The 27,527-nt window shown below is 46.0% G+C and overlaps 1 long non-coding RNA gene across 1 annotated transcript; it reads right to left on the bottom strand.

Moving 5' to 3' along the window:
* LOC129386525 (uncharacterized) lies at window positions 1–27,527 on the bottom strand. The gene is made up of 3 exons (XR_008613885.1): window positions 27,261–27,527; window positions 9,291–9,386; window positions 1–216 (listed from the first exon to the last, which is right to left on the bottom strand). It is a non-coding gene; the product is annotated as an uncharacterized lncRNA (long non-coding RNA).

Raw genomic sequence — 27,527 nt, forward strand, 5'->3', positions numbered from 1 at the left:
ATAATAGGCACGCAGTACATAAAAAGTCCTTTGTAACCTCCAAATTATGCACTGGATATTGTGGGAAAGAGGAGTAGGAAGTGGCTACGCGGAGTCAGTCATCCCATTTGCAGCAAGTTCTGTTGGTAGGGCATGTACCGTTCAGATGCGGTCTTGCGCCGCATGTTGGGTTTTTCTTGCAGTGTCCTCCATGATCTCGGCAGGTGTATAGCTTGCCTGGTGGTAGAAAAATAAAATGTTAGTACCAAGATAAATACTTTGAAGTCACTCTTCAGTTCGTTTTAGCGATATGTTCATGAGTTTCTCTCACAGGTTTGGTGAAACTTCATGAACATGATCGCGGTTCAGTAAGCGCATTGATTACTGCTTACACTTGTTTAAGGAAAGACACAGAGAGGGAAACCAAATGACAAAGGCTGGGAAGTTTAAGGGCCCCGGATTGACACATACAGGGTGATCATCTTTAAGCTTTACAGCTTTAAAAATTGCGTGCTGCAGATAACAAAGTTTAAGTCCTTTAGCTAGATTTTTCACCGAGGCGCACATTACAAGCATAATAAATCGAAACAGATACGCAACTAATTAACATGAATTTACTATTTATCTTTTGAAATAATTACTTTACGGCACATATTGTAATTTACGAATTGTAGCACGTGAGCTTGCACAATGTATACACTTGGAATTATTTTTCAGAATGACGCCAGTTTGGAGATATGCTCCGTCTAAGTTGCCGTAAAAAAGCAGTGCTGCTTCGCTTACCGCTTTAAGAAAAGGCTATTTTATGCATTGAAGCACAAAAGGAACTGAAACATCATGTATTTCATCGCACATTCTGCGAAATAATATCTAGAAACTGGTGTTATTCTGGAACTTAATTTCAAGTGGATTCGTATTTTAAGCTCACCGGCTAACATTCGTAAATTACAATATGGGACTTAAAATAATTAATTATGATTTAAATAGTGCTTTGTGCTAATTGGCTGAATATATTTTTTTCGATTTCACGTGCGAGTAATGTTCGCCTCTTCGACAAATTCAGCTCAAGGACGAGAATTGCTTTACGTGTAACAAAGGATTGAAAAAATGCCGGAGAACTTGAAGATGATCACCCTCTATATATATTTGCTTGCAATCTCGAAAACTGCGCTCTTACATGGGGAGACAAACTTTCCCGGTCATATTTAATCCCCGCGATCATTCTGTGCGTTAAAAGCGAGCTCCGGTTGCTTTCATATAGCATAATTATGTTCACGCATGCATGCTACGCAAGTTGTGCCCGTCCCTTCTAATCACAGCCGCTCTCGCAGTAGCTGAGACACGGTCACGGAGAAAGATAACTAAGAGAAATCGCACTACTCGGGCCAGCGCGGTCGAGTGTCGAATTAGCTTTGCGCATATGGCGAGGAGGAAACCAGTCTCAAGCACCATGCAGTAGACGGCACGAAGGTAATCTACCGCGCTCGCGGTGAAGCGTAACCGGCGGTGCGCGGCCACGTATCCAGATAATAGAGAGTTATAGCTGAGCGGGTTTACGGACTAGCTGTACCAGCAGGCGAACGGAGACGGCAACGGAGCGCCGTGCGAAAGGAAGAGCCTTAGCTCAGCGATCGCTCATTCGGTCGAGTGGAGTAGGGAGCCTACATTCAAACTCTGTTCGACGTTGATGACAACACCAAAATTTGACCGCTACTTAGCGCGAAATTTAGTGAGTAGCCATTATGATTCCCAATCTCGCTAGAAGTCGATGCGCTTTCCTGCTTTTTTTTAGTCACGCTATGATATACTCATACGGGCGCGTGATGTAATAAATTAATTTAATTTAGTTTGATACCAATGCCCACACAATAGCTGCATACATATTTAATATATTAGGGGCCTATATTCAATTTCGTTTACCACAAAGTAAGTTTTTTTCTATTGCATGTCGTTTGACACATGTAAAGCAACAAGTAGGCCTCCGTGTTTTCAGATAAACCAGAAAAAATCCAATAAGCACTCGCCAGTAAAATTCGTTACACTTCGAATTTATTCGTTAAACTCAGATTTTAACGGCCAATATGACCCCTGTTCTGTTCTTTACCGAAAACCTCTCGATAAAGGGGCTTTTCTAAGCGGTCACTGATACATCGGCCGGTCTGGCCGATATAAACTTTACCTCATGTCAACAGTATCTCGTAGACCGCACCCATCGCACATTTAACAAAGGGCCTATCAGCCACGGGAGCGCGTGAAGACATCTTGATCATCACTGGCACCACAAGCTTGTGGTAATGAATGCTTATAGGGTCTCGTGGCGGCACTCGAGCGCCAGGGGACCGAATCGAGTGCAGAAAGCCTGCTGACGGAAAGCATGGCATGCTCAGATGACGCATTTCTGCATCGAGGAACAGAAATTTTGGGCAAGCGAAGTGGGAAGGAAACGGAAGCTTTCGACCGACTACGTAAAGCAGCTTAGTGATTTTGAAGGGTCAATTAAACAAATGAAAATCAGACATCCACCCGTTCGTAGCAATTGCTACAAAGGAAACCCATACGGGTTCCTTGAAAGGAAAGCCTCGCAGTTGAAGAAAAATTGGTCCTGGTCCGGGACTCGAACCCGGCACCACCGCCTTTCCGGGGCAGCCGCTCTACGATCTGAGCTAACCAGGCGGCTAGCAGATAGCAGGGTCAACGTCACGTGAAGGTGTCATTGTTTGCAAGTTCTTTCGGGTGACAGCATTGCCCACGGCAAGGGCGCCTTGAGAAATGCGGAGCATCTACAATCGCAAGGCCACGTCCAGCTGAAGAAGCCCCATCTAGACACAGGTGTGTGCTCTTTTAACTGTTGGCGCTTTGAATTTACGGCTCTATGAGAGTGTATGTAGCATGCTTCGCACAGCCTGACACGCTTTCTCCGTTTATTGTGCACGCTTCATTCTAAGCCAGGTTTCTTAACAGACTTCACGCGGTCGCAATCTAATTTGTTCACATCGTCTTGATATTACTATTCTTTAGGCCAATTGTCACAGCAAAGCTCGTTGCATCACACCAGCCCAATCCAACAGACCTGACGCGGATGACATCCCGCACAAGTTTTACTGTGTATTCTGTCATACTGGGATTCCACTGCAAAAGGTCAATGGACCTCTTGGCAGCCTCTTTCGAAGCAAGTGTCCGATGGCGCGTGCGTTGCCAGGTAGTGATCAACTATATCGGAAACACATACATGAGGTCAGCGCGAAATATATTGCGCCAATAAGCTCCTCGATGAAAAACCTCGCCATTTACATCACCATCGAAGATTCGACGGAACTCCGCGGACGTCTGCGAGTGGCGCTGCTTGCAACATTATATGACGACGAGCTTCCTGGACGTGGGACCCTCATGATAGGCTTGCAACTGGTTCAGCAGTGTAGTGCAGCTTCAATTGGCATGTTGATACAAACCCTTCTTCAGAAAGTTGGGAAGGCCTTAACCGACGAAGCTGTGTTGCGCACTGATTCAGCTTCCTACATGCAGAAGCTTCACAAGGACTTGTACCTCTCCAGCCCCGATTTAAAGCTCATTTAAGGTAGTTCACGATTTTGTCGTGCACTTGCGCGCCATGTTGAAATCGTCGCGACAGCTGCGCCGTAAGTTTGGCCTTGGGTGCGTAGCCATGGGCATGAGCATGAAGTAGCTGAAGAATGTCCGTTAAGGTGGTTCTCTTTTTATGAAGCCCTAGAAGATGTTCTGCACTATTGGCGTGCCATTTTGTCTGTCTTGAGAAGTGACGATGCCCAGGGAAAGAATTGTGAGAAGCTCAAAACTTATTTTATCGCTTGAAGTTGTGCTCGACTTGCTGATTCAGCTGAGGCTTCTTAAAAGGATTCGTGTGCTGTGCATTTAATTGTTAAGGAACTTGAGGTAGAGGGTTCCCCGGTACACCTTGTTTACCCCATACTGGCGTTCGTTTGCACGCACTCCTCAGTCAATGGCGTGACCAACCTGAGGTCTTCACATCATATGTCGCAAGTCTGTTGGATCTTTATGACGAGAATGACCGCTCAACGACTGTCCCAGACCTTCTATGGATACTACGCTGCTGTCGCTGAAAAATGGAGACAGACAGATGACAGGAACCTTTGCGATGCACTGCAGTACACCAATGAATCGCTATGGTAGAGGGTGAAGCCTCTATACACACGGTTCACATTTGAAGCCTCTACACGGTTCACATTTGACAAGCCAAATGTGAACCGTGAGCTACCCCGCGCGTTCGAAACTTATGAGCCAACATTTTAGTGTTTCTTGAAACTGACGACATGAGCTAGCGCATGAGCGATTTCGAGAGCTACGAGACCTACAAAATCTATAGCCCTCTTAAATCCCTATCGTTTTGAAACTTCACACTCGTGTTCGAGACCAATGAGCGAATATCTTAGTGTTTCTTGAAACTGACGACATGAGCTAGCGCATGAGTGATCTTGCGAACTATCAGAGCTACGAAATCTATATCACTGTTGAATCCAAGTCGTTTTGGAGACTTCACACTGTCCAGTGGCAAGTGTTTTCTCTCTGCGCGCTGAGTCTTCTGGATCTTTCTGTTTCTAGCACAAACGTTGAAAGGGCATTTTCCAAGCTGATTAATACCATTCGAAAGCAGCACGCTTCCATCAGTGACAGCAGCCTCATAAAGTAAGCTTGCGTCTAATATAATAAGCTTTAAGGGTGTAATACGCACAAAGACATGCGTTTTGTATTCAATTATTTGTGCTTGTGTATATATGTGTTTGTGCGTTTCGAAATCGCTTCGTGTGTTCTGATGTTTTCCTCCCCGGATATCATTTTATCTAAGATTTTGGAGTATTGAGAGTAAGGAAAACTTAAACTCCGAATTTCGGAAAATGTGAGATTTACGAGTAATTAACTCCGATAAATGCCAAATTCCCGCCGAAAAAATAAACTACGAAAAATGCCCTCCGAATTTGAAGAAACATAAACTGCGAAAACACGAAGCCCTAGTTATAACGCACGGTGGCCTGCTCCTGGTAGTAATACCTCACCGCCAGAATGCGAACTGCATTAAGCGTTGTCGTTGCTTTCGACCTGTATGCAATGTATAATGGGTATGTTGCGAAGTGTGCTGTGTAAAATAAACGATCCGAGGCTGATCAGCTCTTTACTGCTTACATTCGATCTTCATCTTCTTCCTTTCTTTCTTCACTAACTCTTCCTTTTACCGGGACAGTACATCCTCCGGGTCTCTTATTGCCATCCTTCCGTGTATGGTAAGGCGCTAGGCTACCTACAGTTGTAACTTCTGTCTGGCCTGCTGCTCCATCAAAAACCACCGACTTCAGTATACCTTGCTCGTTCACCATTTTGAGGACCACATAAGGACCCGTGAAATCATTTTTCGAACTGTCAAGGCCTTTTTGTACTGGCACCAATGCTCCAGGTTTTATGGTGGGCATGTGTGTTGCATGGCGCGAGCCGTAGCATTTCTTCATTGTACATCTATATCTATTGCATTCCTATGACATCTTCCTGCGTTCTGGAATATGGATCTTGCCTACCACGTCAAGTTCACAATCCGCTGGTAACCACGTTGTCTTCTGAACGGCAATAAGCTGAGAGTTGCAGCCAAGTCCAGCTCTGTAACATTGATCGTCAGACTTTACGCTCCCTCAAGAGCACACTTCCGTCCTCCACGAAATTATGCGTTTACAGAAATGAAGGTCTTCGAGTCATGCATTAGGCGTTCCGCTCTTCATTTTATGTCCACATCTCGTGCAGTTATCTTAGGAGTCTGAAAACATGTCGTTTAGCGGCAGTAGGGCATTCTGGACCGTTGCAAGGAATAACTTTCTACGAAGGTTGTAATGAACCTACACATAACAAACATTTATCGCTCGTCTCTCAGACCATTATTCGTACTTCGAATAAATAGAAATACCGTACCCCGCATAGTTTACAAAAATACCGTTGTATATCAACCAAATGCCTTCTATAACGCATAAAGTTTGGGAGAAAGCGAGTATTCTGTAATTCCTTACAGGGCACATAAGCAACCTACACAGTTCTAATTTTCGCAACACGTCACCAAGAAGTGGCCCTCGTATCTTTCAATGCATGAAAGATCTGCTGTTTTTACTGCCACCAGGAAAGTAGTAGCTGTGTAGTTTTTATTCAAAAATAGTTTTAAAATGAAACTGACATAGTCAGAGATGGCACATGCCTTTAAAAAATTTTGTCGCTGTTGTTTTGGTGTTCAAATGGCTCTGCATGTTCGACTGAGGTCCATTTCTCGAACATCTATTACGATAATTCGTGATTGAACAAAGAAATTAGCCAGTTAGACTTGTAAAAGGTTTGATTAGATTTTTCCTAGTGAAAAGATACTGAGAGCGCAGCGCTGTGTTGGTTATCTCTGGACACAGATTGAATAGTTCCAGCATTTGAAATCCAACGACTTCATTCTGTAAGGCAAACCAATCGTTGGGCGCGGCTGATTATAATACTCTATGCGGACTTCCTTCTCGCCCACAGGTTAACTAAAGCAAGCTCATCGTATTTTCAAAGATGAATATAGTGATAGCAGAAAAACTGAACATGACGCAAATAACGCAAGATGGCGCTTGTTGCAGCGAGAACTGCCCAGCGCCAGGCCTTTTACTCAACGCGAGTGTGTAAGACGAATCCCGTGCGTTGCCGCGACAGCCCGTCCCAAAGAGGCACAAAAGACAATCCTCGCGGCTCTAGCAATGTATACGTAGCAAATAAAATCATTACTTACTTGGCCACTCCATTAAGAAAGAAAATAAAGCTTCAACTGTAGCTTTGTTCGACTTTCCTACGTGCCCCCGAAAGCACCCGCTTTTATAAGTGGGCGAGCAAACGGCATGCGTAACCTCCCCCCCACTTCTGACAGTGAGGAGGGGAACAAGTGTCCCCCCCTACCCTCTCTTCCCGCTTGATCAGCCTATGCGCGGAATGTCCTTGCCTTCTGGAAGAAATTTATCAGGTTGCTGGTTTGTTGATTACAGAAAGAGTTATACTTAGCTGCGTATTGGTGAAGCAGTATGCAGCTGCTCTCTTTTACCACGAAGCGACATATTACTCGTATTCCTTTCAGATATCTTTGCGAGTCAGTTTTTCTTATCAGCGTAATAAAGTTTTAAGGCTTCTGTAGTGTCACGTTTATGATGAACTGCAACGCTCAACCGTGCCTGCAACACTCCCCCCGCTAAGGTGAGGGCGCTAACTTGCGACGCTCCCCCCCTAAAAATTTGGGCAGATTTTCTTAATTCCAGCGAGGCGTACATCTGTGCAGTTTTCGTTGTCTGATTTTTACACGGGGCATTAATACAGTAGCCCATAGAGCGACGCGGACGTTCTTTGCCTTTATCCTTGTATACGTTGCCATAGTGTATCCGCTTACCAACTATTGTCGCTTTTTTTCCAGCGCAGCTCCAAAGCGCTCGTTCCTGCGCTGAGCGTCGGCGTCAGCGTACCTCTGCTGCGTCAGAGTAATTGAACAAACGAGCAGACCGAAGGGTGAAAGAGCAAATGCGGGGCGCAGCGGAGAATGAAAAAAGAGGCCTCTTGGCCTCGCGATAAGTGCAAGGGTGAAAGTGAAATAGGTCGCTGCAGTGAAAGCATGAAGCCTAATGTGGAGGAGGAGCGGAGGGGAGACGGTCTGCGTGTGTGCTGAATTGCCGGCGGCCACGGCATCCGCAACCACGTGGACCATCTCAACTGCGTTTTCGAGGGGGAGGGGGGATGAGCGGAGTTTAGTGGGGAGAGTTGTGCTCGTTTGTGTCGTCAGCTGCCGAGGTCAGTCCGTGGTACCAGCGCGGACGACGGGGATCACTGCTCCTGAAAGGGGTGATGGCGAGCGGCTACAAGCAATGTCGATGCTACACCAGTCCGCCGGGTGTTTTTGCTGCTGACACAGGGGACACGATTTCGCTGCGAGAAAGGGCCGCTCTCGTGGTTGGTGGAATGAAAGTACGAGAAGCGTAGTGGCGCGCAAGACGGGCTGTGCGGAGAAGATGGCTGCGACATCGCGCCAGAGTAGCGCACCTCTTCTGTATGGAAACAGCGCTGCATGAGAGCAGGTAGGTTGGCGGCGGCTGGTTTGAATTGCACCCACGCGCTGCCTATCGCTGTCTTCCGTTTAGCGAAGCAGTCGCGCCAGACGTACTCAGTTTGCAATATGCTACACGCGACAGATTATCCGCGTCAGCTATGCTCCTCACAGCGTTCTCTTCCTAGTAGGAACCATGTGGCTATAAAATAATATTACAGAATATCGATACACAAGATGAAAACACGTAAAGAGCTGCGCTCAATTTCGCATTAGGAAGTATCATAATCCGTCACCATTTTTTTTATCTCTCATCTTCGTGATATAACGGTAGCAGCACTGCGTAAAGCAATTAGACTACGGAAAGCCCGGGTTATATGAACTGCTGAAAGGACTGAAACCTCTCCATGTTTTCCGCAATTAAGTCCCACCACCTCGGCCAGCAGAGCGCTCTGATCCCCGCTCGCGCGTCGCCGGTCATAGTGGACGTGAAATAAGCTAACATTGAAACAGACATTTTCGGTGGGTCCAGCCAAACTCTATACAGGAAATTATTATGCCGCCGTGAACGCGATCAATGGCAAGTTAGAAGTAGCCCGGCATGGTTGCATAGAGGCTGTGGGGTTGGGTCGTGGGATTGAATACCGGCCGCGACGGCGGCATTTCGGTTGGGGAGAAATGCTAAAACACCCCTGTACTCAGATTTATGTGCATGTTAAAGAACGTCAGGTGGTCGAAATTATTCCGCAGTCCCGACTTCGGCGTGCATCATAATCGATCGTGGTTTCGGCATCTAAAACCCCATAATTGTTTAATGTTAATAATAAGGCGCTAAGAACCAGAACCGTTAACAAGCCTGAGATAGCCCTTCCGCCCCCTCCCGCCAATCCTCCCTCAAAAGCAGCGTGTTACCAATATTGCTGAGGTAATTATTTCTTGTGATTTGTTGCATGCTCTCTAATTCGCCAGTATTGTATGTAGCCGAATTCTATGCCATGGCATCAACTAACCGCTACCTCCAAAAGTTGCAAAGCCTGAAAGGGCACCTTTAGTGGACGCAACGTCGTTACCACAGCAGAGTGGTAGACATAATAAACGTAATACTAAAGTTAATAATACGACTAAGTATCGTAATAAGAAACACGTATCAATAGTGTAAATACTGCTGCTATTACTGGCACAAGAAAATAATGAATAACCATGCATGCATAGTTTTGTTCTTTCAAGTCCTACATACTTCTTTCTTCGACCAGCACACCGAGTTCTCTGGTATTGGTTTCAGTTTGTAGCTCTTGTAATTGCATCAATTTATTGGGTTGTACCATTCGTTTCTCTGAAATGTAAAAAAAAGTTTTCTCTCAAAATACTTCTGCATTAAGTTGACATGCTTGAAAGGTCTTCAATATACAAGATGTAACCCTTCTACAGGTTTCAATTACAACAGTTGCAGTGGCCACAAGTGTACAAGCATAAACCGCAGTGAGTTTTTTACTTCGCGCCTCTAGCTTCATGCCTAAACAGCATCCCTTCTAACCTATGTAAAGACGTCCAGAAGACGTGAATCTAGCATAGGACACCACATAAAAAAGGCAAGAAACCTAATAGAGCAACCTAAGTGTATCAAACCTTTAAATTATCGCTCGTCTTTTTCTGAAGAAAAAGCATGGCCAAGTTTTCTTGATACAACAAAGACTGTTTTCAAAACCTGACTTGAAGCTGTGGTTTTCAAAGAAAGTGAGATATTCATATGCTAACAAAATGCCTACTGCATTTCAACCCTTCAATTCCTCCTGGCAGCGCCATTCTAGTAGTTTCTACGAGCATTAAAAGTATCTAGGAATGCGCTCTCAATAGCTTACTGGAAATATGTACACTATGAGCCAGTGCTTACGCTTAAAGCATGCCTTTTTTCCCACCACCTACGTGGGCACTTGCCCTTGGTGCGGAGACCAGCCAGCACTCGCGCACATACGTGGAAATCCGAGCTCAGACCACCAAAACTAATGTGCCTTACATTCTGGCACAAAAATTCGTGACGGAACGTTGGGAGACTTGGCTCGCCAGCGAGAAAAAGGAAGCCCAAGAGGCACTCCTCGACCAAGGACGGCAAGTTGATGAGACCAGTGGAACCCTGGACTAAGGGTCCAACCGACCTGCTTCCACAACCCTTTCCTTATAGAAAAGCATTTTTTCAATGGATGGTTCCTGCTTTCACCTTTCTCATTTGCTGTTTAGAAGAAAACTGCTTTAAATTGTTCGCGATTTGCTAATCGTCTTGAATTTCCATCTCGCATTCACTGTGTATTCTCTAGATCGTAGTAGAGCGATTTTGTATTACAAAAGTGTAGAAGTAACTGTGGGTTTTTTATGTTAAGCTACGCTGTCCCACAGTTCTTGAATACCTCATTAGATGACAATACTAAGCACTGTGCTTTTTTCCGCCATTCGCAATAGCTTTATTCAGCAATCTATGTTACCGTGATTTCAAGTCTTTGTATGTTAATTTACACTGTACACTATGCGTTATAACCTTGCAATTACTAGCATTACTCATCGTTGTCGATTACGAGACATGTGTGTTTTCTGCCAATCTTGTTCTTTATAAGTATATTTCCACTTATACTCATTTTTTTTCCAGAGGTAGTTGTTTTGCGTAGTACACGTCATGTCACAGCCATCTTACTGCGACGTGACGCGTGCGATGACGCACGCACTAGGCACACTTTTAGTCACCCAGAAACCTGGGGCTGCCGTGCCTTCAGAGAAGCATGCTCCTCTCGCACCCCGGAAGCTCGGGTTCAATTCTCAACCATATCGATGTGCAGCAAATTTCCTTTACAAAGTCACTCTTTACGGCGTGTGCAGGAATCTCCCTGAACCCCCGCCACATTTTACCATCCACCCATTTATCAACCCGGATTTTTTTACTATAATGCTTTCAGATTAAAAGTCTCAATCAGAAAACAAACAGGAGGAACCTGTGCCCAGAGAAGCAAGTGGCACACAAAGCCCAACGACACCTGACCCGCCGTGGTTGCTCAGTCGCTATAGTGCTGGGCTGCTGAGCACGAGGTCGCGGGATCGAATACCGGCCGCGGCGGCCGCATTTCGATGGGGGCGAAATGCTAGAACACCCGTGTACTTAGGTTTTGGTGCACGTTAAAGAACCCCAGGTGGTCGAAATTTCCGGTGTCCTCCACTACGGCGTTCCTCATAGTCAGAAAGTGGTTTTGCCACGTTATATCGCATAATTTAATTAATTTTTTTTAGAGACTGTGCGGTATTCCGCTACTCAATTGTGCCACCTACGCAGACGATATTGCATTCGGGGTCACAGGAGGCCCTACCCCTCAAAAATCAGAACTGCGTGTACTGCCTTCGGCGCGTGACCCTGAGGTCCTACTTAGTGGAATCATCATTCCATCGTTTGATATTTTGCACGTATTGAGGCTTGTTCTCCAAAAAGGCGGAGCGGGCGCCCCTTCCCCCCCCCCCCCTCACTCCGAAGAAGTTTCAAAGCTCGAGCGCTCAAGACACAAATTTGGCGGAACGAGTGGCGAGCAAACTACACGGTGTCAAGGAAGAAGACGCCCTAAAACTCACACTAGCCCTGCCACCAGCTTTTGTACACTTTTGTACTTAAGTCTGAAAATCCACAGAAGTCAAACTTGTACACAGTAGCACGTGTGAACACGAGTTCTTGAATTATTCGAAAGCACATACAAAAGATCTCGGTTCTGCAGACGAGCACACAACGCATATGTGCCGATATGATAGCAGTAACAAAAAACGCCAAGCAATAAGCAATGAAAAAGATGTACCAAGCGAACAACGTATCACGAGAAGCCGAAGTCAGCAACAATAATCAACATAAATGCTCGCAGTCTCGTTAATAAAGTAGATCAGCTAAAAGCAATACTCGTGGCACGTGCACCAGATATCGCCAGTGCTACAGAAACGTGGCTGCATTCCGGTATTTCTGACAAGGAAGTTGTACCCCCAGGATATGCGATAGTGCGCAAAGACAGGGAATCACGTGGTGGGAGTGTCGCGCTTCTTTTTAAGGAAAGGATCCACTTTTCTAATATACCAGACGTAAAAGATACTGAAGCTCTGTGGTGCAACGTGCATCTTCAAGATACCATCGCTAAAGTGGGCGTGTTCTACGGGCCCCCGAATGCTGAATGTGTGTGCCTTGAATCTTTACTTAACTATATGCAATCGCACGTGCACGGAGGCTCGATTGTACTTGCTGGTGATATTAACCTTCCTGAGATTGAATGGTGATCCCTTGCCCCTGAAACAAAAGCTCAAGGCATCGTACTGTGCATTATGCTTGGCTTTAATCTTGATCAGCTTGTTTCCGCCCCAACTCTTGTTCACGGAACGTCATCCTCAATATTAGACCTTGTCTTTGTCAGTAACAGTCTTCCTATAAATAGGTCGCTAGTCGACATACTTGATGGATTATCCGAGCACAAAATGGTCTTATGCTCATTGCCATTCACTAGCCCACCTACATCACGTGGCCAATTAAAGCAAATACCCTCCTTCAACAAAGCCAATGATGATGCCATAATGACGTACCTTGCACACGAATACCCTGAATTTCATGATTTTTGTACCGGTGATCGTTAGAGTATTGATGCGGTTTGGCTAAAATTCAAGTTTCATGTCCAGCACTGTATGCGTAATTTCGTCCCAACTGTGTACAAATCACCCGCCGTGGTTGCTCAGTGGCTATGGTGTTGGGCTGCTGAGCACGAGGTCGCGGGATCGAATCCCGGCCACGGCGGCCGCATTTCGATGGGGGCGAAATGCGAAAACACCCGTGTGCTTAGATTTAGGTGCACGTTAAAGAACCCCAGGTGGTCCAAATTTCCGGAGTCCCCCACTACGGCGTGCCTCATAATCAGAATGTGGTTTTGGCACGTAAAACCCCATAATTTAATTTTTTTTGTGTGTGTACAAATCAACTCAAAAACGCAATCCGTGGGTCACACGTGAAATATATCCTACTAAACGTAAAATCAACAGGTTACAAAAACTAGCAAGCAACGGAATGTTTCAGGCTACCGTTCTCAAGTAAATTCCCTTACTGGATTACTTAAGAACAAGTGCGTAACGCTAAACAGAAGTTATGTGGCTCTACATTGCACGAGTTTATTAAGAACGCGCCTCACAAATTCGGGCAGTAAATGGATGCAAAGCTGGCTAATCCAGCTTCACAAGATGCGCTAGATCAGGCTAGAGCTCATGATATTAACGACAATTTTTTTCAGTTTTCACAACTGAGAATGGTACTGCGAAAATAGATCCTTCCTTTTACAATCAGGATAATCGATTACTAGGTACGCCTGCTTTATCAGAGGCAGGCATCCTTTCACTCCTATTAAGCATCAATGAAAAGCGAAGTAGTGGTCCAGACGCAATTCCCAACAGCTTTTTGAAACGGTACGCGGAGCCAGTCAGCAAATATCTTTATCTCGTATATTCCAAATCTTTGAAAGACGGTTGCCTTCCTGCTGAATGGAACATTGCTAAAATTACTCCCGTACTCAAATCAGGTAATGCAGCGTCTCCTTCTAATTACCGGCCTCTTTCTATCACTTGCACTTGCAGCAAAATTCTATTACACATTATATTAAAATTTTTAATAAGTTTTATTGAGTCGAACAATATCCTCCACATGAATTAGCATGGCTTTATATCAGGATAATCATAGTTACACAGCTTGTCGAAACACTGCGTCACCTCGCCCTCAGTATTAACGAGCGCATTCAAACTGACGTCATTCTTCTGGATTTCTCGAAGGATTTTGACCGCGTCTCGCACACTAAACTACTCCTTAAACTTAATTACATATTATGTGATGGCCCAAATTATCAATGGAAGAATAATTACTTAACTGACCGCTACCAATTTGTACAGTACGGCGCTCACTCTTCCGAGCTTGCTCCAGTGTTATCAGGCGTTCTCCAGGGATCCGTATTAGCTCCAGTTTTGTTTTTAATATTTATAAACGACATAACTAACTATGCTGACGTGAAACTCAGGCTCTTTGTTGATGACTGCATGCTCTATAATCAAGTACGACACCGCGGTGGTCAGGTGAAATTAAATAATGCCTTAAATAATATAGCTCAGCGGTGTGCACATTAGCAAATGACAATAAACATTGATAAAACTGTATTCATGTCCATTACAAATAAAACGTCTAAGCTTTATTTTCCATACCATTTTAACGATGTGCCACTTCGAAGTGTAAACCAGTATAAATACCTAGGTCTCACAATATTGCTACGCAACAGCCGCCACAGTGTGGCTGCACTGAGGAGAAGGAAGACGACGTGGCCACCGCTTGATATAGCGTCGCCATCATTGCCACTGTTTGTCTACGTGTAAATATATTGTAAATAGACTCGTACGTCAGCTACACGTAACATTAATTTGGTGGAGGTGGACGTTCCCCGTACCCGTCATGGAGCTCCGCAGCGGTCGCAACGGCGACAGTGCAACTTCGGCTCCTGCTGGCGGCACTTCATCTACGCAACCGTCTCCGCCTGCAGCTCCGACCTACGTCGCCATTTCCCCACCTCGGGATCCTGGTGTTTTCAACGGAGTCGGCAGTCCTGATGTTGACGACTGGCTCCGCTTATACGAACGTGTCAGAACCAGTCACAGGTGGGATTCGACTATTATGCTCGCGAACGTTCTTTTCTACCTCGACGGAGCTCCACTTGCATTCTCGACGTCTTGGCCCTTTGTGCCAAGGCTGACCCGACCATGTCTGAGGACGATAAGGTAAATCACGTCCTCAAAGGGATTGCTGACGACGCCTTTAATTTACTGGTGTTTACCAACGTCACCAGCATCGATACGATCCTCAAGGAGTGCCGCCGTCTTGAGCATGCTAAAGGCCGCCGGGTATCCCAGCACATCACGCGACTTCCCAACACAGCTGCTACGTCATCCTGTGACGACCTCTTCCACCAGCCGTCGCCATGTGACAACTTGACCCGCATCATTCGTCGTGAGGTCGAAGTCGTACAACCGGCGGCCCCTTCATTTCCGTCACCTGATCATTCTCCGGTGACATTCTCCTTGATCCAGGCCATCGTCCGTCAAGAGCTATCCAACGTCGGCCTGCACTCCATTCGTGCCGCATGCTCGGAACATCTCTCTCCACGCACGGCCCCACCGCGCCCTTCTTACTCTTATGGACAGCGCAACCCCTCCGAATGGCGAACCGTGGACGACAAGCCGATCTGTTTTAACTGCCGACGCATTGGACATGTCGCTCGCCACTGCCGCAGCCGCTGGACTTCCCCGACACGCTATTCTCCTAATTACCACCCTCGCCACTCTAGTGCGTCCTTTTCCTTCGGCCCTTCTATGCCCACCCCATCATCTGACCCTGCGACGCCTTTGACACGACCCCGCTACTCCCGCTCGCCTTCTTCCTCCCGTCGTCAATCTCGCTCGCCCGCGTCTCGCCGTGCTCTTTCTCCGACCTACTCGCCGCACCCCCGACCGGAAAACTAGACAGCGCAGCTTCTGGAGGTGAAGCTGCAAAGACGACATTGGCTCAAAATCCTCGCTTCACCTTACCGACGAACAAGAATCTTTTGGACTTCTCGTCGACAATGTGCCTGTGTGCGCATTGATTGACACCGGGGCGCATGTGTCCATTATGAGTGCTGCTCTTCGCCGTCGGCTCAAGGAAGTTCTGACGCCTGCCCCGAACCGATTTGTACAAGTCGCCGACGGAGGGACTGTCGCTATTGTTGGCATGTGCTCTGCCCGACTCACCATTGCTGAGAGACACACCGTCGTTCTCTTCACCGTCATCGAGCATTGCCCTCACGAACTCATTCTCGGTCTGGATTTTCTTGCCCATCATTCTGCCCTCATTGACTGTTCGGCCGGCTCACTTCGCCTTGACTTTCCTCTTCTTGCCGACCCTGTGGACCCGCCTCCCAGCCATCTGAGCTGCATAGATTTTATTCGCCTGCCACCTCACTCTATGACACACGTAGACTTGTTGTCCTCGCCAGCTGTACCTGAGGGCAATTACGTGGCCGCACCAATTCCGGCCGTTATGCTTACACATGGTGTTATCCTGCCGCACACTGTGCTGAAAATTACTGGCAACCGCACCTGCTTTCCACTCGTCAATTTCGCGCTAACCGCGCAAGTTCTGCCTCAGGGGATCTCCTTGGCTATAATTCGCGCTTTGCAGGATGATGAGGTCGAGCCATTCACAGTGGAAGATCGTTACAGCTCAGCCCATACCGTGACGTCATCGCACAGTACTGACGTCGACATTAAGAAGATGGTCTTCTCTGACCTTCCACCTGCTCAAGCTGCAGCCCTTTGCCGCGTTCTTGAAGGCTATCGCGACATTTTTGACTTTGACAATCGACCCTTAAGTCAAACGTCCGTCGTGACCCATTGCATAAACACTGGCGATGCGAACCCTATTCACCGACGTCCATATCGTCTTTCTGCGTCAGAACGAGCTGTTATCCAACAGGAAGTCAAAAAGATGCTTGCAAAGGACATTATCGAGCCTTCCTGTAGTCCCTATGCTTCTCCCGTCGTACTTGTCAAAAAGAAGGATGGAACGTGGCGTTTTTGTGTAGATTATCGCCACCTGAACAAAATCACAAAAAAGGACGTGTACCCTTTGCCACGTATTGATGACGCTCTAAACTGCCTGTACGGTGCCACTTATTTTTCTTCTATCGACTTACGGTCCGGATACTGGCAGATATCCGTCGACGATATGGACAGAGAGAAGACTGCATTTGTTACCCCTGACGGCCTTTATCAGTTCAAGGTGATGCCTTTCGGTCTCTGTAACGCGCCCGCCACGTTCGAACGAATGATGGACTCTTTGCTTCAGGGGTTCAAGTGGTCCACCTGTTTGTGCTATCTGGACGACGTCATCGTTTATTCACCCACATTTGACACGCATCTAGACCGCCTTTCAGCGATTCTTGATGTGTTCCGCCGCGCCGGTCTCCAGCTGAACTCGTCAAAATCTCACTTCGCTCGCCGCCAAATCACCGTCCTTGGACACCTCGTGGACGCCAGAGGCGTGCGACCGGACCCGGACAAAATTCGCGCCATTACGAACTTTCCTGTTCCGAAGTCTACCAAGGACGTTCGTAGTTTCGTAGGGCTGTGCTCATATTTCCGACGCTTTGTGAAGGATGTTGCGACCATCGCCCGTCCCCTTACCGACCTCTTGAAGAAAGACGCCCTATTTTGTTGAGGACCTGACCATGCCGCATCTTTTTCGCAGCTCACTACTCTCCTTACCACGCCTCCAATTCTGGCCCATTTTGACCCGTCTGCTTCAACGGAAGTTCGAACTGATGCCAGTGGTCACGGCATAGGAGCAGTATTAGCACAACACCGGCGTGGACATGATCGCGTTTTAGCCTATGCCAGCCGACTTCTATCACCCGCCGAGCGCAATTATTCAATCACAGAGCGCGAGTGCCTCGCTCTTGTGTGGGCTGTTGCCAAGTTTCGTCCATACTTGTACGGACGCCCCTTCTGTGTCATCACTGATCACCACGCGCTCTGCTGGCTATCCTCGCTCAAGGACCCCACTAGACGACTCGCTCGCTGGGCGTTACGCCTGCAACAATATACCTTCTCCGTGGCATACAAGACGGGACGCTTGCACCAGGATGCCGATTGTTTGTCCCGCTACCCCGTCGACGACCCGGCTGATGCGGACACCATCACTTGCGTTTTCTCTGTGTCCCAGTTGCTCGAAATCGTCAATGAACAATGCCGCGATCCTTCCTTACGAGCCCTCATCGACCATCTGGAGTCAACGCCTGGCGACGCCTCTCTCCGGATGTTTCTCCTTAAGGAAGGGACACTACACCGCCGCAATCTCGATCCACACGGCCATGACCTTCTGCTCGTAATTCCATCACACCTGCGTTCGACTGTCCTCCAACAACTTCACGACGCTCCCGTGGCTGGACACTTGGGCGTCTCGCGCACATACGACCGTGTACGCCGTCGATTCTTTTGGCCGGGTCTCGCCCGCTCCGTGCGGCGCTACGTTGCCGCTTGTGAGCACTGTCAGCGCCGAAAGAAGCCCTCCACACCTCCAGCTGGATGTCTTCAGCCGATCGACATCCCACCGGAACCCTTTTTCCGTGTTGGTCTAGACCTTCTTAGACCGGTTCCTCTCTCGGGCTCCGGAAATAAATGCGTCGCCGTCGCTACTGATTATGCTACGCGGTACGCAATCACCAGAGCCCTCCCGACAAGTTGTGCTACTGACGTTGCTGACTTTCTGCTCTATGACATTATTTTAGTGCACGGTGCCCCGCGCCAATTACTCACTGACCATGGCCGCAGCTTTCTGTCGGCAGTCGTCGAGGACATCCTCCGCTCCTGCTCGACTAAGCACAAGTTCAGCACGTCCTACCACCCACAGACCAACCGCCTCACGGAGCGCCTCATCCGGACCATCACCGACATGCTATCCAAGTACGTCGCGACCGACCACCACGACTGGGATCTTTACTTGCCATATGTGACGTTCGCGTATAATTAATCGCGTCACGACACCGCCGGCTATTCACCATTCTATCTCCTATATGGCCGAAAACCCGCGTTGCCGTTGGACACTTTGTTGCCCTCGGCCACACGTTCAACCACTGAATACGCCCGCGACGCGATCGCACACGCCGACCACGCGCGCCAGCTCTCCCGCACCCGTCTCTAGGCCTCGCAGGAGCATCAGAGACGCCTCTATGATTGCCACCATCGCGACGTACAATTTACTCCGGGTTCTCTGGTGCTTCTCTGGTCCCCCATTCGACGTGTGGGCGTTTCCGAAAAGCTGCTGTCGCGCTACACTGGCACATACCGTGTGGTGCGACAAGTGACCGATGTCACGTATGAAGTCATCCCCGCCAACCTCTCAGCGTCATCGTCGGCTGTAAGTGACATCGTTCACGTGGCGAGACTAAAGCCATATCACACACCTTTCGCAGCGGATGTGTAGATTAAGCACCGGGACGGCGCTTCTACTGCCGGGGGTGATGCTACACAACAGCCGCCACAGTGTGGCTGCACTGAGGAGAAGGAAGACGACGGGGCCCCCGCTTGATATAGCGTCGCCATCATTGCCACCGTTTGTCGACGTGTAAATATATTGTAAATAGACTCGTACGTCAGCTACACGTAACAATATCGTCTAATCTCAGCTAGACAGAGCATGTGCGTCAAGTGTCAATTAAAGCATCAAACAAACTGTTCTTCATTAAACGGGCCCTGTGGTATTCTACACACGAAACAAAGGTTGTCGCCTACGTGACTTTTATCCGCCCAGTCTTAGCATACGCCAATACTGTATGGTTCCCTCACGCTGCGAAAGATATCGCAATTTTGGAAAGGGTGCAGCGGAAAGCGGTGCGTTTTATCTTTCACAGACACGGACACCTTGACTCGCCTACTGCTCTGTTACAGCTTGCTGGTCTAGCTTGAAAGTTGCGCAAAGCTTTTTCGGCTCAAATTTATATACCAACTACTGCATAGATCATTCCGTATAAACCCTGACTCTTATATGAAATTTCGTGATATAGACCGGCCAGAAGAAGACACGCATGGGAACTTGTAGAATATCCGTTCATTAATAATACGTTTCGTTATTCTTTCTTCCCACGATCAATTCGTGAATGGAATACACTGGATGTAGTCGCGAAACAGCAACCAACACTAGCAAAGCTTATGGAATTAATTGAACATAATGTATTAGCCTAAAAGTTGTCAATATAAGTAAATTGCGTTTGCCATGCAATGCATCCCGATTCAGTTTGTGATAGGAAAGCACTTGCCTATACTTTTTGTTCTGTGAATCTTGTATTTGAATGATGCTTTTTACTCTGCATTTTTTTCTCGTTTCCCTGCTGGTTGATGTACATTGGCTTCGTTGTGTGTATTATGTATAAATGTAATACTGTTATTCTTGTATAGCCTCCAATCATTATGTGCTCTTTTTCTAAAGAATGTTTTAGTAGTCCTCAGTGATGGGACTTGTTGCTCACCGCTGTAGTAATTCCCATGGGGGATTGACAGTATTTCATAAATAAATAGACAAATAAATATACAAAATAATACGTAGCTGCTCGGAAACATAAGAAGCTTGCATTCACATGACACATCTGTTTTTTTCAAATGACACTCACATTTATTGCATACCCGAAACAGTGGGGTCTTCTCCAAAAAAAAAGTATTTAAGCGGTGAAGCGCTTCTGCCAGAAGTCCTACTTCTCGTGATAAACCCATCATTTTTTTAAGAGAGAATGTTCAATGATCTAACAAACTATAAGATGAGTTCTCAATTTTCGCATTACGATTGTGCGTCTGGGTCGCTCTTATAATAAATGATCGACATCTTTATTGGACACCTATTCTTCAAAAGAAAATATTATGGACACTATGCGATGAAGCCACCAGTTGAGACTGCAAGCGAAGCAATAATATTGTTTAAAAATACAGCAAATGACCATTATATATGCTGACAAATGGTGCATGGTTATTAAAAATGCATCTGAAGCGCTGTGCTTTCAGTTACCACAGAATTGTTCAACGCAATACGTGAAAGCACCGAACCGACTGACTTGCTTAGTTGTGAGGCAACGTGTGCGCTAGCTAATAATTATACGCTTACTTTTTCTAGTCACTGCGGTAGTTTGCCTAAAGCCACTTTATGCAGAATTACCAGCACATTCATGACATACCAGAAGAGGATGCCGCTTACCAATGAGAAGAAAAAAGCAGACAAGGGATATGAAAACACCGTATTTCATGGTGACAACCCTGCTCGATCTCCGGCTTCGTTCTGCAATGCCCGTCAGCGGGCTTTCTCGTTTTTATAACAGCCAAAAGGAAAGTCTGGCATTTGCTTCTGTCGTACCTACGACGTCAGGGGTCAGATATAACGTGCCATTGTGATGTCTAGAAATCGGAGGAATTTGTGAGAAGTCACACGGAAGTGTTGTTTTTTCTTTCACTTCATATTTGTTTGTCACTCCTAATAGCTAAAGAGCAGCTATCAGTACGGCTGAAATTTCCGCTGTAATCTGAAGACGCTTATGAAATTTGGAAAATCATGCAGACAGCAAACAGTGCCCACCCCAAAAGATTATTTGCTAACCTTGGTTTAAAGAATGCATCCATAAGCAATGATGAAGATTTACCTTGCTAGCTATTATGGTCGATGCTACTAAAGAAAACTATATGTTGATGCCATTATAGCACGTTCGATTCGGTTTGCTTAGTAGGTGTTTTCCTTTTTTGCGATGGGAAATGGGAAATCATATAGAAAACTACCGGCTGGAGTTATCCGACACGTGGGATGCACCAGACAGGAACACTCTAACCATAAGCTTACAAACAAGATAATGCACAGACAAGAGTTCTTTCGCATGATATATTTTCTTGAATAGAGGCATATGGTTTTGGCACGCTATGCCTCTGCGGAAGGGCGGGCAGCGATATCGACTCAACGACTAGCGTGACGCCGTACACCTAAGGCGCAATGAAATTTTAAACCGTTCTCTAGCATGCTTTAATGTTCGGAAGAGTGCATGTGTTGCGCATTTTTCCGTTTTAATAGCGCTGGTGCTCGCGAAAGCAGGGCGCACATGCCTTCGTGATTAACGCGACCTGTTACATTAGGTTTCTGAACAAATAGAGCGAGCTGATAACTCCACATCTATTTTGTAGGCAATAGAATGAGGTTAGAAGTAGTGGTCTAGTCCACATGTTACAGGTAGTGAGACTCTTGGTTAGAACAAAAATTACGAAGAGTTTCAATTATGAAGAATTATGAAGAGATGATGTAATTTAATGTTACTAGAATAACAGCTTATTCGTAGTTTATGGATACATACCTGGGTAAAAAGGCCACATTGCACTTTTTATGCATTTCGTGCAGGAGGGGAGAAGAAGGAATGTCGGTAAGCGCGATTTTTTTCTAATGCAGCCACAGCTATACGTAGAGGAGCTCGCTCGCCCGCAAAGGGAAGAAGGTCAACGCAAGATAGCTGATGGATTCCTGTGCTCTCTGTTCTCGCACGGCTTGTTCGCACTGAACGAAAGGCAGCGCGAAGGGCAATTCGCTCGTCGCTTCGGCCGCTCTTCTTGTCGTCAGCGCTCAAACAGCGAGTGTCTGCAGTCATTGACTGAGACATGTTCATAGTTGCCTTGGCGTGCGTCAAATCATGTTTGGTAATTTAGTTAGTAAGCGAATGTTTACAGTCACATCTCCCACTCTCTTAGGCCAGCGGTTGACCTCAGCAGCAAAGCGAACATGTCATAGTGTGCCTCTCTGTTTTCACTTGTGTACGTTTTAGGTTTTATGCGAATAAACAAATAGTCTCAAAATGTATCATGCTTTTCTACAGCGACATGTGAAAATAATTATTTCACGCAAGGGAGTGAGGTTTAAGATCAACTTTCCTTTTTTCACTTCAGTGGGCTTGAAGGCCACTGGTGCATGGATATGGCTGCAGCGAACTGGATGTGCGAAATGCGTTGCGTTACTCACACGCTCGACAAGAGTGATTGTATTCTCGAGCGCAGGTGTACAGGCTGTGCCAACAGTGGCGCTCGCGGAGCCATTTGTTGCTATTCTGTACCTGCGAGACTTCCTGTCGTTTTCAAGGCCCAGTTTTCAGTGCTAGTGACCCACGTCATTGTGCGCGCGTCCGAAGCAACCCTACCGCCAGCTGAAGGAGAAGTTCTACCTTGTCCAGGAGGGCTGGCGCGGCGACTCCTCATGGTCCGTTCGTGAGTGAGCGTTCGGGAAAGAAAACGTGGGGCCACCTCGCGAGATCTTGTACACGAGGTCGTGTTCTTCTCAGTGCTAACCTGCACAACACCACATTCAAAAGGCGGGAAGGCAAAGGCGCTAGCTCTACGTTGGAGAAAAGCCAGCTGGGCAATATGCGGCCAGACAACTCCAACTGCCGAACATCTGCTGTCCGACGTATCCGTTCGCCAACGTCCCGGACCTGCCGATATCTACTACCGAATGAAATGTACGCTGCTGGCTCATAACTTCTGTGAATTCTCACATTTCTACTGTGTGGCGCATGAAATGTAATGATAATTGCCGCATGTGTACATGTGTCTTTACTGTGTCCAAGCACGCTCAGTACACCTGAATAAATGTCTACTCTCTGCTCGTGCTTCCCCGCGGCGCTTTTAGAGAGGAGCTGTGACACGCTAGGTTCTGACGGTTTGTGTGCGTAGGCAAAAAAGATGGCGGCACCCCCGTAGTTAAAAGAGCTAAATCATAAACAGAAGCGCAGCTTCTGGTATGCCCCAGCCGCGTTTATTCGCAAGAAGTGACAAAAAGTATTGTGATAAATATTCAGAGCCATTCCACTATGTGAAGGACGATGACTAGCGGAGCTGTACATGTGGTGATAAATATGTAGATATTAAATATGGTGATTTAATATGGTTACAAATATGGTGAAATATGGTGACTGAAAATAAAATACACATACGACAATGATTTTTGTTTTCAGCTATTCTTGTTGTATTATTAAGTTGCGTCATCAATGCTTTTTAGATTTTTCACCTTGTTTTGTTTTGGGGCGAGCTTATTATTTGGTCACCGAGGGGATGAAATTTATGTTTCACACTTCTTAGGTATGTTAATGAGACCATGTTAGACTCGGCACTTAAAGGTGAAACGTAGAGGGTTTCCTTTGAATGGAGAACACGCGGCGAGAAAGACGTCACAGACAAATGCGGAAAAAAGGTGCAAGCTCCAACAATGACCTTAAAAGGGTGCATAAACAACAAAAACTCAAATAACGTCCAAAGAGGTGTTTTATCGGGGTCATACGCTGCGACCGGTATCTCAGTGCAAGCCTTTGAAGATTTTGATTTTTCAATGTCGTGAATGCTAATATATTAATGGCGTGGTCCGTTTAGGTACATGCGGGCAATAATCATATAAAGTTTGCACGCTTAGAGAGTGGTAATTGGCGAAAGAACTTTCGATGCTAGTTTTCTTAAGAATCAAATTAGGTGAAGGTGGAGAGCTAGTTGATAGTGATGTAACTATAACTGATGATTGCAAAGCAAAATATGATCATTGCAAAGCAAAATATATTTTCACAAATATCGCATAGTCTCAAGCATAAGCTACACTGCACTGTTTTTAAGTGGTTAATCTATTACTAATGCCGGAAGCTCAATAACGACAATTATACATCTTTCACTTAGCAATAACTATTTCGACTCGGGGTATTCTGAGATATATATGTTAGGCTCGGTAAGTCACGGTATACTATCACAAACAGCCGAAAAGCGGTTGCTAAGTACATGTTCGCTAAAGACAGTGAGAATATGATTTTCGCAAAGATCGGTACTCGATGCAATACTGTTCTCGCTCTTCATTAAGAATTTTCCAAGATATCTCACATCTTCGCATTATCTCCTATAGACGGCTCATGCAGATCTAATAATTCCAAGGAAGTCACTACAAGAAGATTAAGACATCGTTCGGAGCGAGCTGCAAAACAGTTAGGCATGCTTTGAAACCAATAAGCGCGCTTTAAACTCCAAAAACATAAACTACACATTACCTGCGTCGAACCTAAAAACTTCTCCAAAAAAGTGCAACTTGTTGCTTGTAGACAAACAAATCCAACAAGTTTGCAGTCACAACCATTCCTGAATAAATCTCGACTGACGACTACACTGCATACACCATGATGAACAAGTTACTAAAGTAATAGTTTGTTGTTTTTATACATAAGAAGCCGCACAAATATACTCATACTAAAACGTCTAGTTTATTTATTTATTTGTCTAGTTTAGTTTATTTATTTCAGCATTTCTCTCATCTTTCGCATCGCCTTCTCACTTACCCCGTACAGCGTAGCCAGCTAGACGTAATCACTCTAGTTAACCTGAATGTCTTTTTTCTTTTTGCTTTCTCTCCGTGGCCTTATTGGAAGATTACATATTGTATAGAATCACTGGCTTTCAACTACGCCTTTTACATTGACGCTTTATATAAAAAATAAAAAAAATCGTGCGCTGACAATATTACCAAAAGCCGGAACGGATGCGCTCTTAGCACAAATGTTTCCGTAGCTAGATACAGTGCAAATTATATAGACTCGGCTGTATAACAAAGCTGTACTGATACAAAGAATGCTAAACGAGAAAAAGCGAAATCTGACATAAATATTTCTCTAGGCAACAAGAGATACCAGATTGGCTGACCATAACAAGTTCTACTTGCCGAAAACTGGTTAGCAATACGGTAAACATTCCCTATAACTTGATGGAGCAAACATTTCAAATGAAATACGTACTTTCATTAGAAACCTTGCAAATATTGTTCCATACTTAAAGACTTACTTAAAATTGTGCCTCTAATATACATATCTTCGCATTTTGCGTTGAATTCTAATTTATGCTGACTTTTGTGGTATGGATTGAGAACGAGCCACATGCGCTCAGGATCGATGTGGTACTCTCAGCGATATTTCATCAAATAAGGCAGGAATGAAAATTACTTTTACTTCTAGAAAAGGGTTGAGTCTGTTTCCACATTTCTCTCGTTTCATTTATTTATTTATTTATTTATTTATTTATTTATTTCAATACCTTCAAGGTCCGTAGGGCGTTAGAGACGGCAGTGGTTGTTTACCAACATATTAGAGAACAAAAAAAAAAGACCTGGTAATATACATGGAGAATCGGCAATTAAGATGACACAATCAAAAGTACGAAATCCGTCATGGAAACTAAACACGTGACAAAATTTGTTACAATTCTATAGCAAATTTAAAAACACTGTTATTCAGATACAAAGTAATGCTTGACAGCGGTTTTGAAAGCGACACTATCGGAAAGATTTGCAATAGAGGACCGCAAGTTATTTCATTCTTTAGACGTATTCACAAGAAACGAATAAGAGAATGAATTGGTACGGGCGAGAGGAACATTTACTTTTTGCTCGTGATCAGTACGTGAAGATAGGTATAAATCCCGGGATACATGCAGCATACTTTCATGGCGAACTTTGCCCGGCATAAATAGACGCTGCGGGACGACGCCGATGGTTCGCTGGCACATTGGCTGGCATCGCTTACATTCATTCAAAGGCAGGTGGACACCAGCGCGCATTTGTCAGTGTTGCCAGACTCAAGGAATGTGTTTTAGATAAGAAAAAAAAGTAAGTACGCTTGTTATTTTATTATTTGTTGTTATTTACTAAAAAACTTGGAAAAAAAGTTTGATAGAGGCGCTCACAAACGATTTCCGCACCATTCATTGAGCGGTAAGCGTTTTAGCGGGCTAGCTTTTCGCCGTCTGACTACGCTGAAATGTAGTACCGCGGAGCGCAAACGTCGCAGAAGGTTTTGTAGTTCTCCAACAGGGACATTAGTGTACTTTGTGAAATAAAAAAAAACATATTGTGGTTATTCATGTTTACTTCAGTTTCAGTTCCTCTTTTAAGGTTTCCTCCAACAACAAGTGATCAGTACTGCAACCGGAGAGGATAGAATCATCGGTACTTGGCGTGAAATGGGCCTGTCAGCGGCTCTCGTTCGCGATGCCCTAGGCATTCCGTGCGCCGCCTGGGCCCACAGAGACGCAAACAGCCAGAAGACCAGGCATGGTCGGCTTGTCGTCGCTCTTTTCCCTCAAGGCACTCGAGCAGAAAGGAATTATGGTTGTAGTAGAGCAGGGGTGCACAAACCAAACTTTGCGAGCACGCGTGCCGACAGCGAAAAAAAAAAAGCAGCTTCGGGCGCCGCGAACGACAAACCCATTTGGGTGGCATCACACACACAGAAAAGCAGTGCAATGCACACGCTATCTTGCGCCATGGTACCTTCGATTGGGTTGGCAAGAAAACTGCACCCCACTTATATATATATACCTGTTGCGTGAGCACCTCACTTAAGTTTGTAGAAGAAAATAAGTTTACAAAAATTCGTGCTCTTAAACAATTGAATATTCGGCTGTAATGATCAACGGTGTCGGTCACACGCGCAGAGAGCCCGAAATTGCGCGACCAAATTAGCCCAAACGCCCGCATTACGTCGCGCGGCGTCCGTCGCGTCCGCCGCGCGACGGACGCTTTGATGGAAAAGGAAAAATACAAAAAAACCGACCAGCTTACGGAAGTCGGAGGGAGATCGATCATCGTGACGCCTGGTGAGCGCGCGAGGCGCTCCCACCACTTCCGACGGCGGTTTTCCAATCGGACCGGGTAGCCGGCGGGAGTCAAATCGTTGGACGCCGAGGGGCGAGCGTTTGCCGCCGGGGCGTATTTCGTCGCCTGGACGCCGGTTTTCAGCTCCATGTATCCCGGGCTTAAGGGTGCTGAATAGAGCTCGCGTTTAGGATTCGTGTTGTGGTGGTAAATATTGTGGAACAAACCGAGGCG

Source organism: Dermacentor andersoni, chromosome 4 (assembly GCF_023375885.2).
Source record: "Dermacentor andersoni chromosome 4, qqDerAnde1_hic_scaffold, whole genome shotgun sequence".
Lineage (NCBI taxonomy): Eukaryota > Metazoa > Arthropoda > Arachnida > Ixodida > Ixodidae > Dermacentor > Dermacentor andersoni.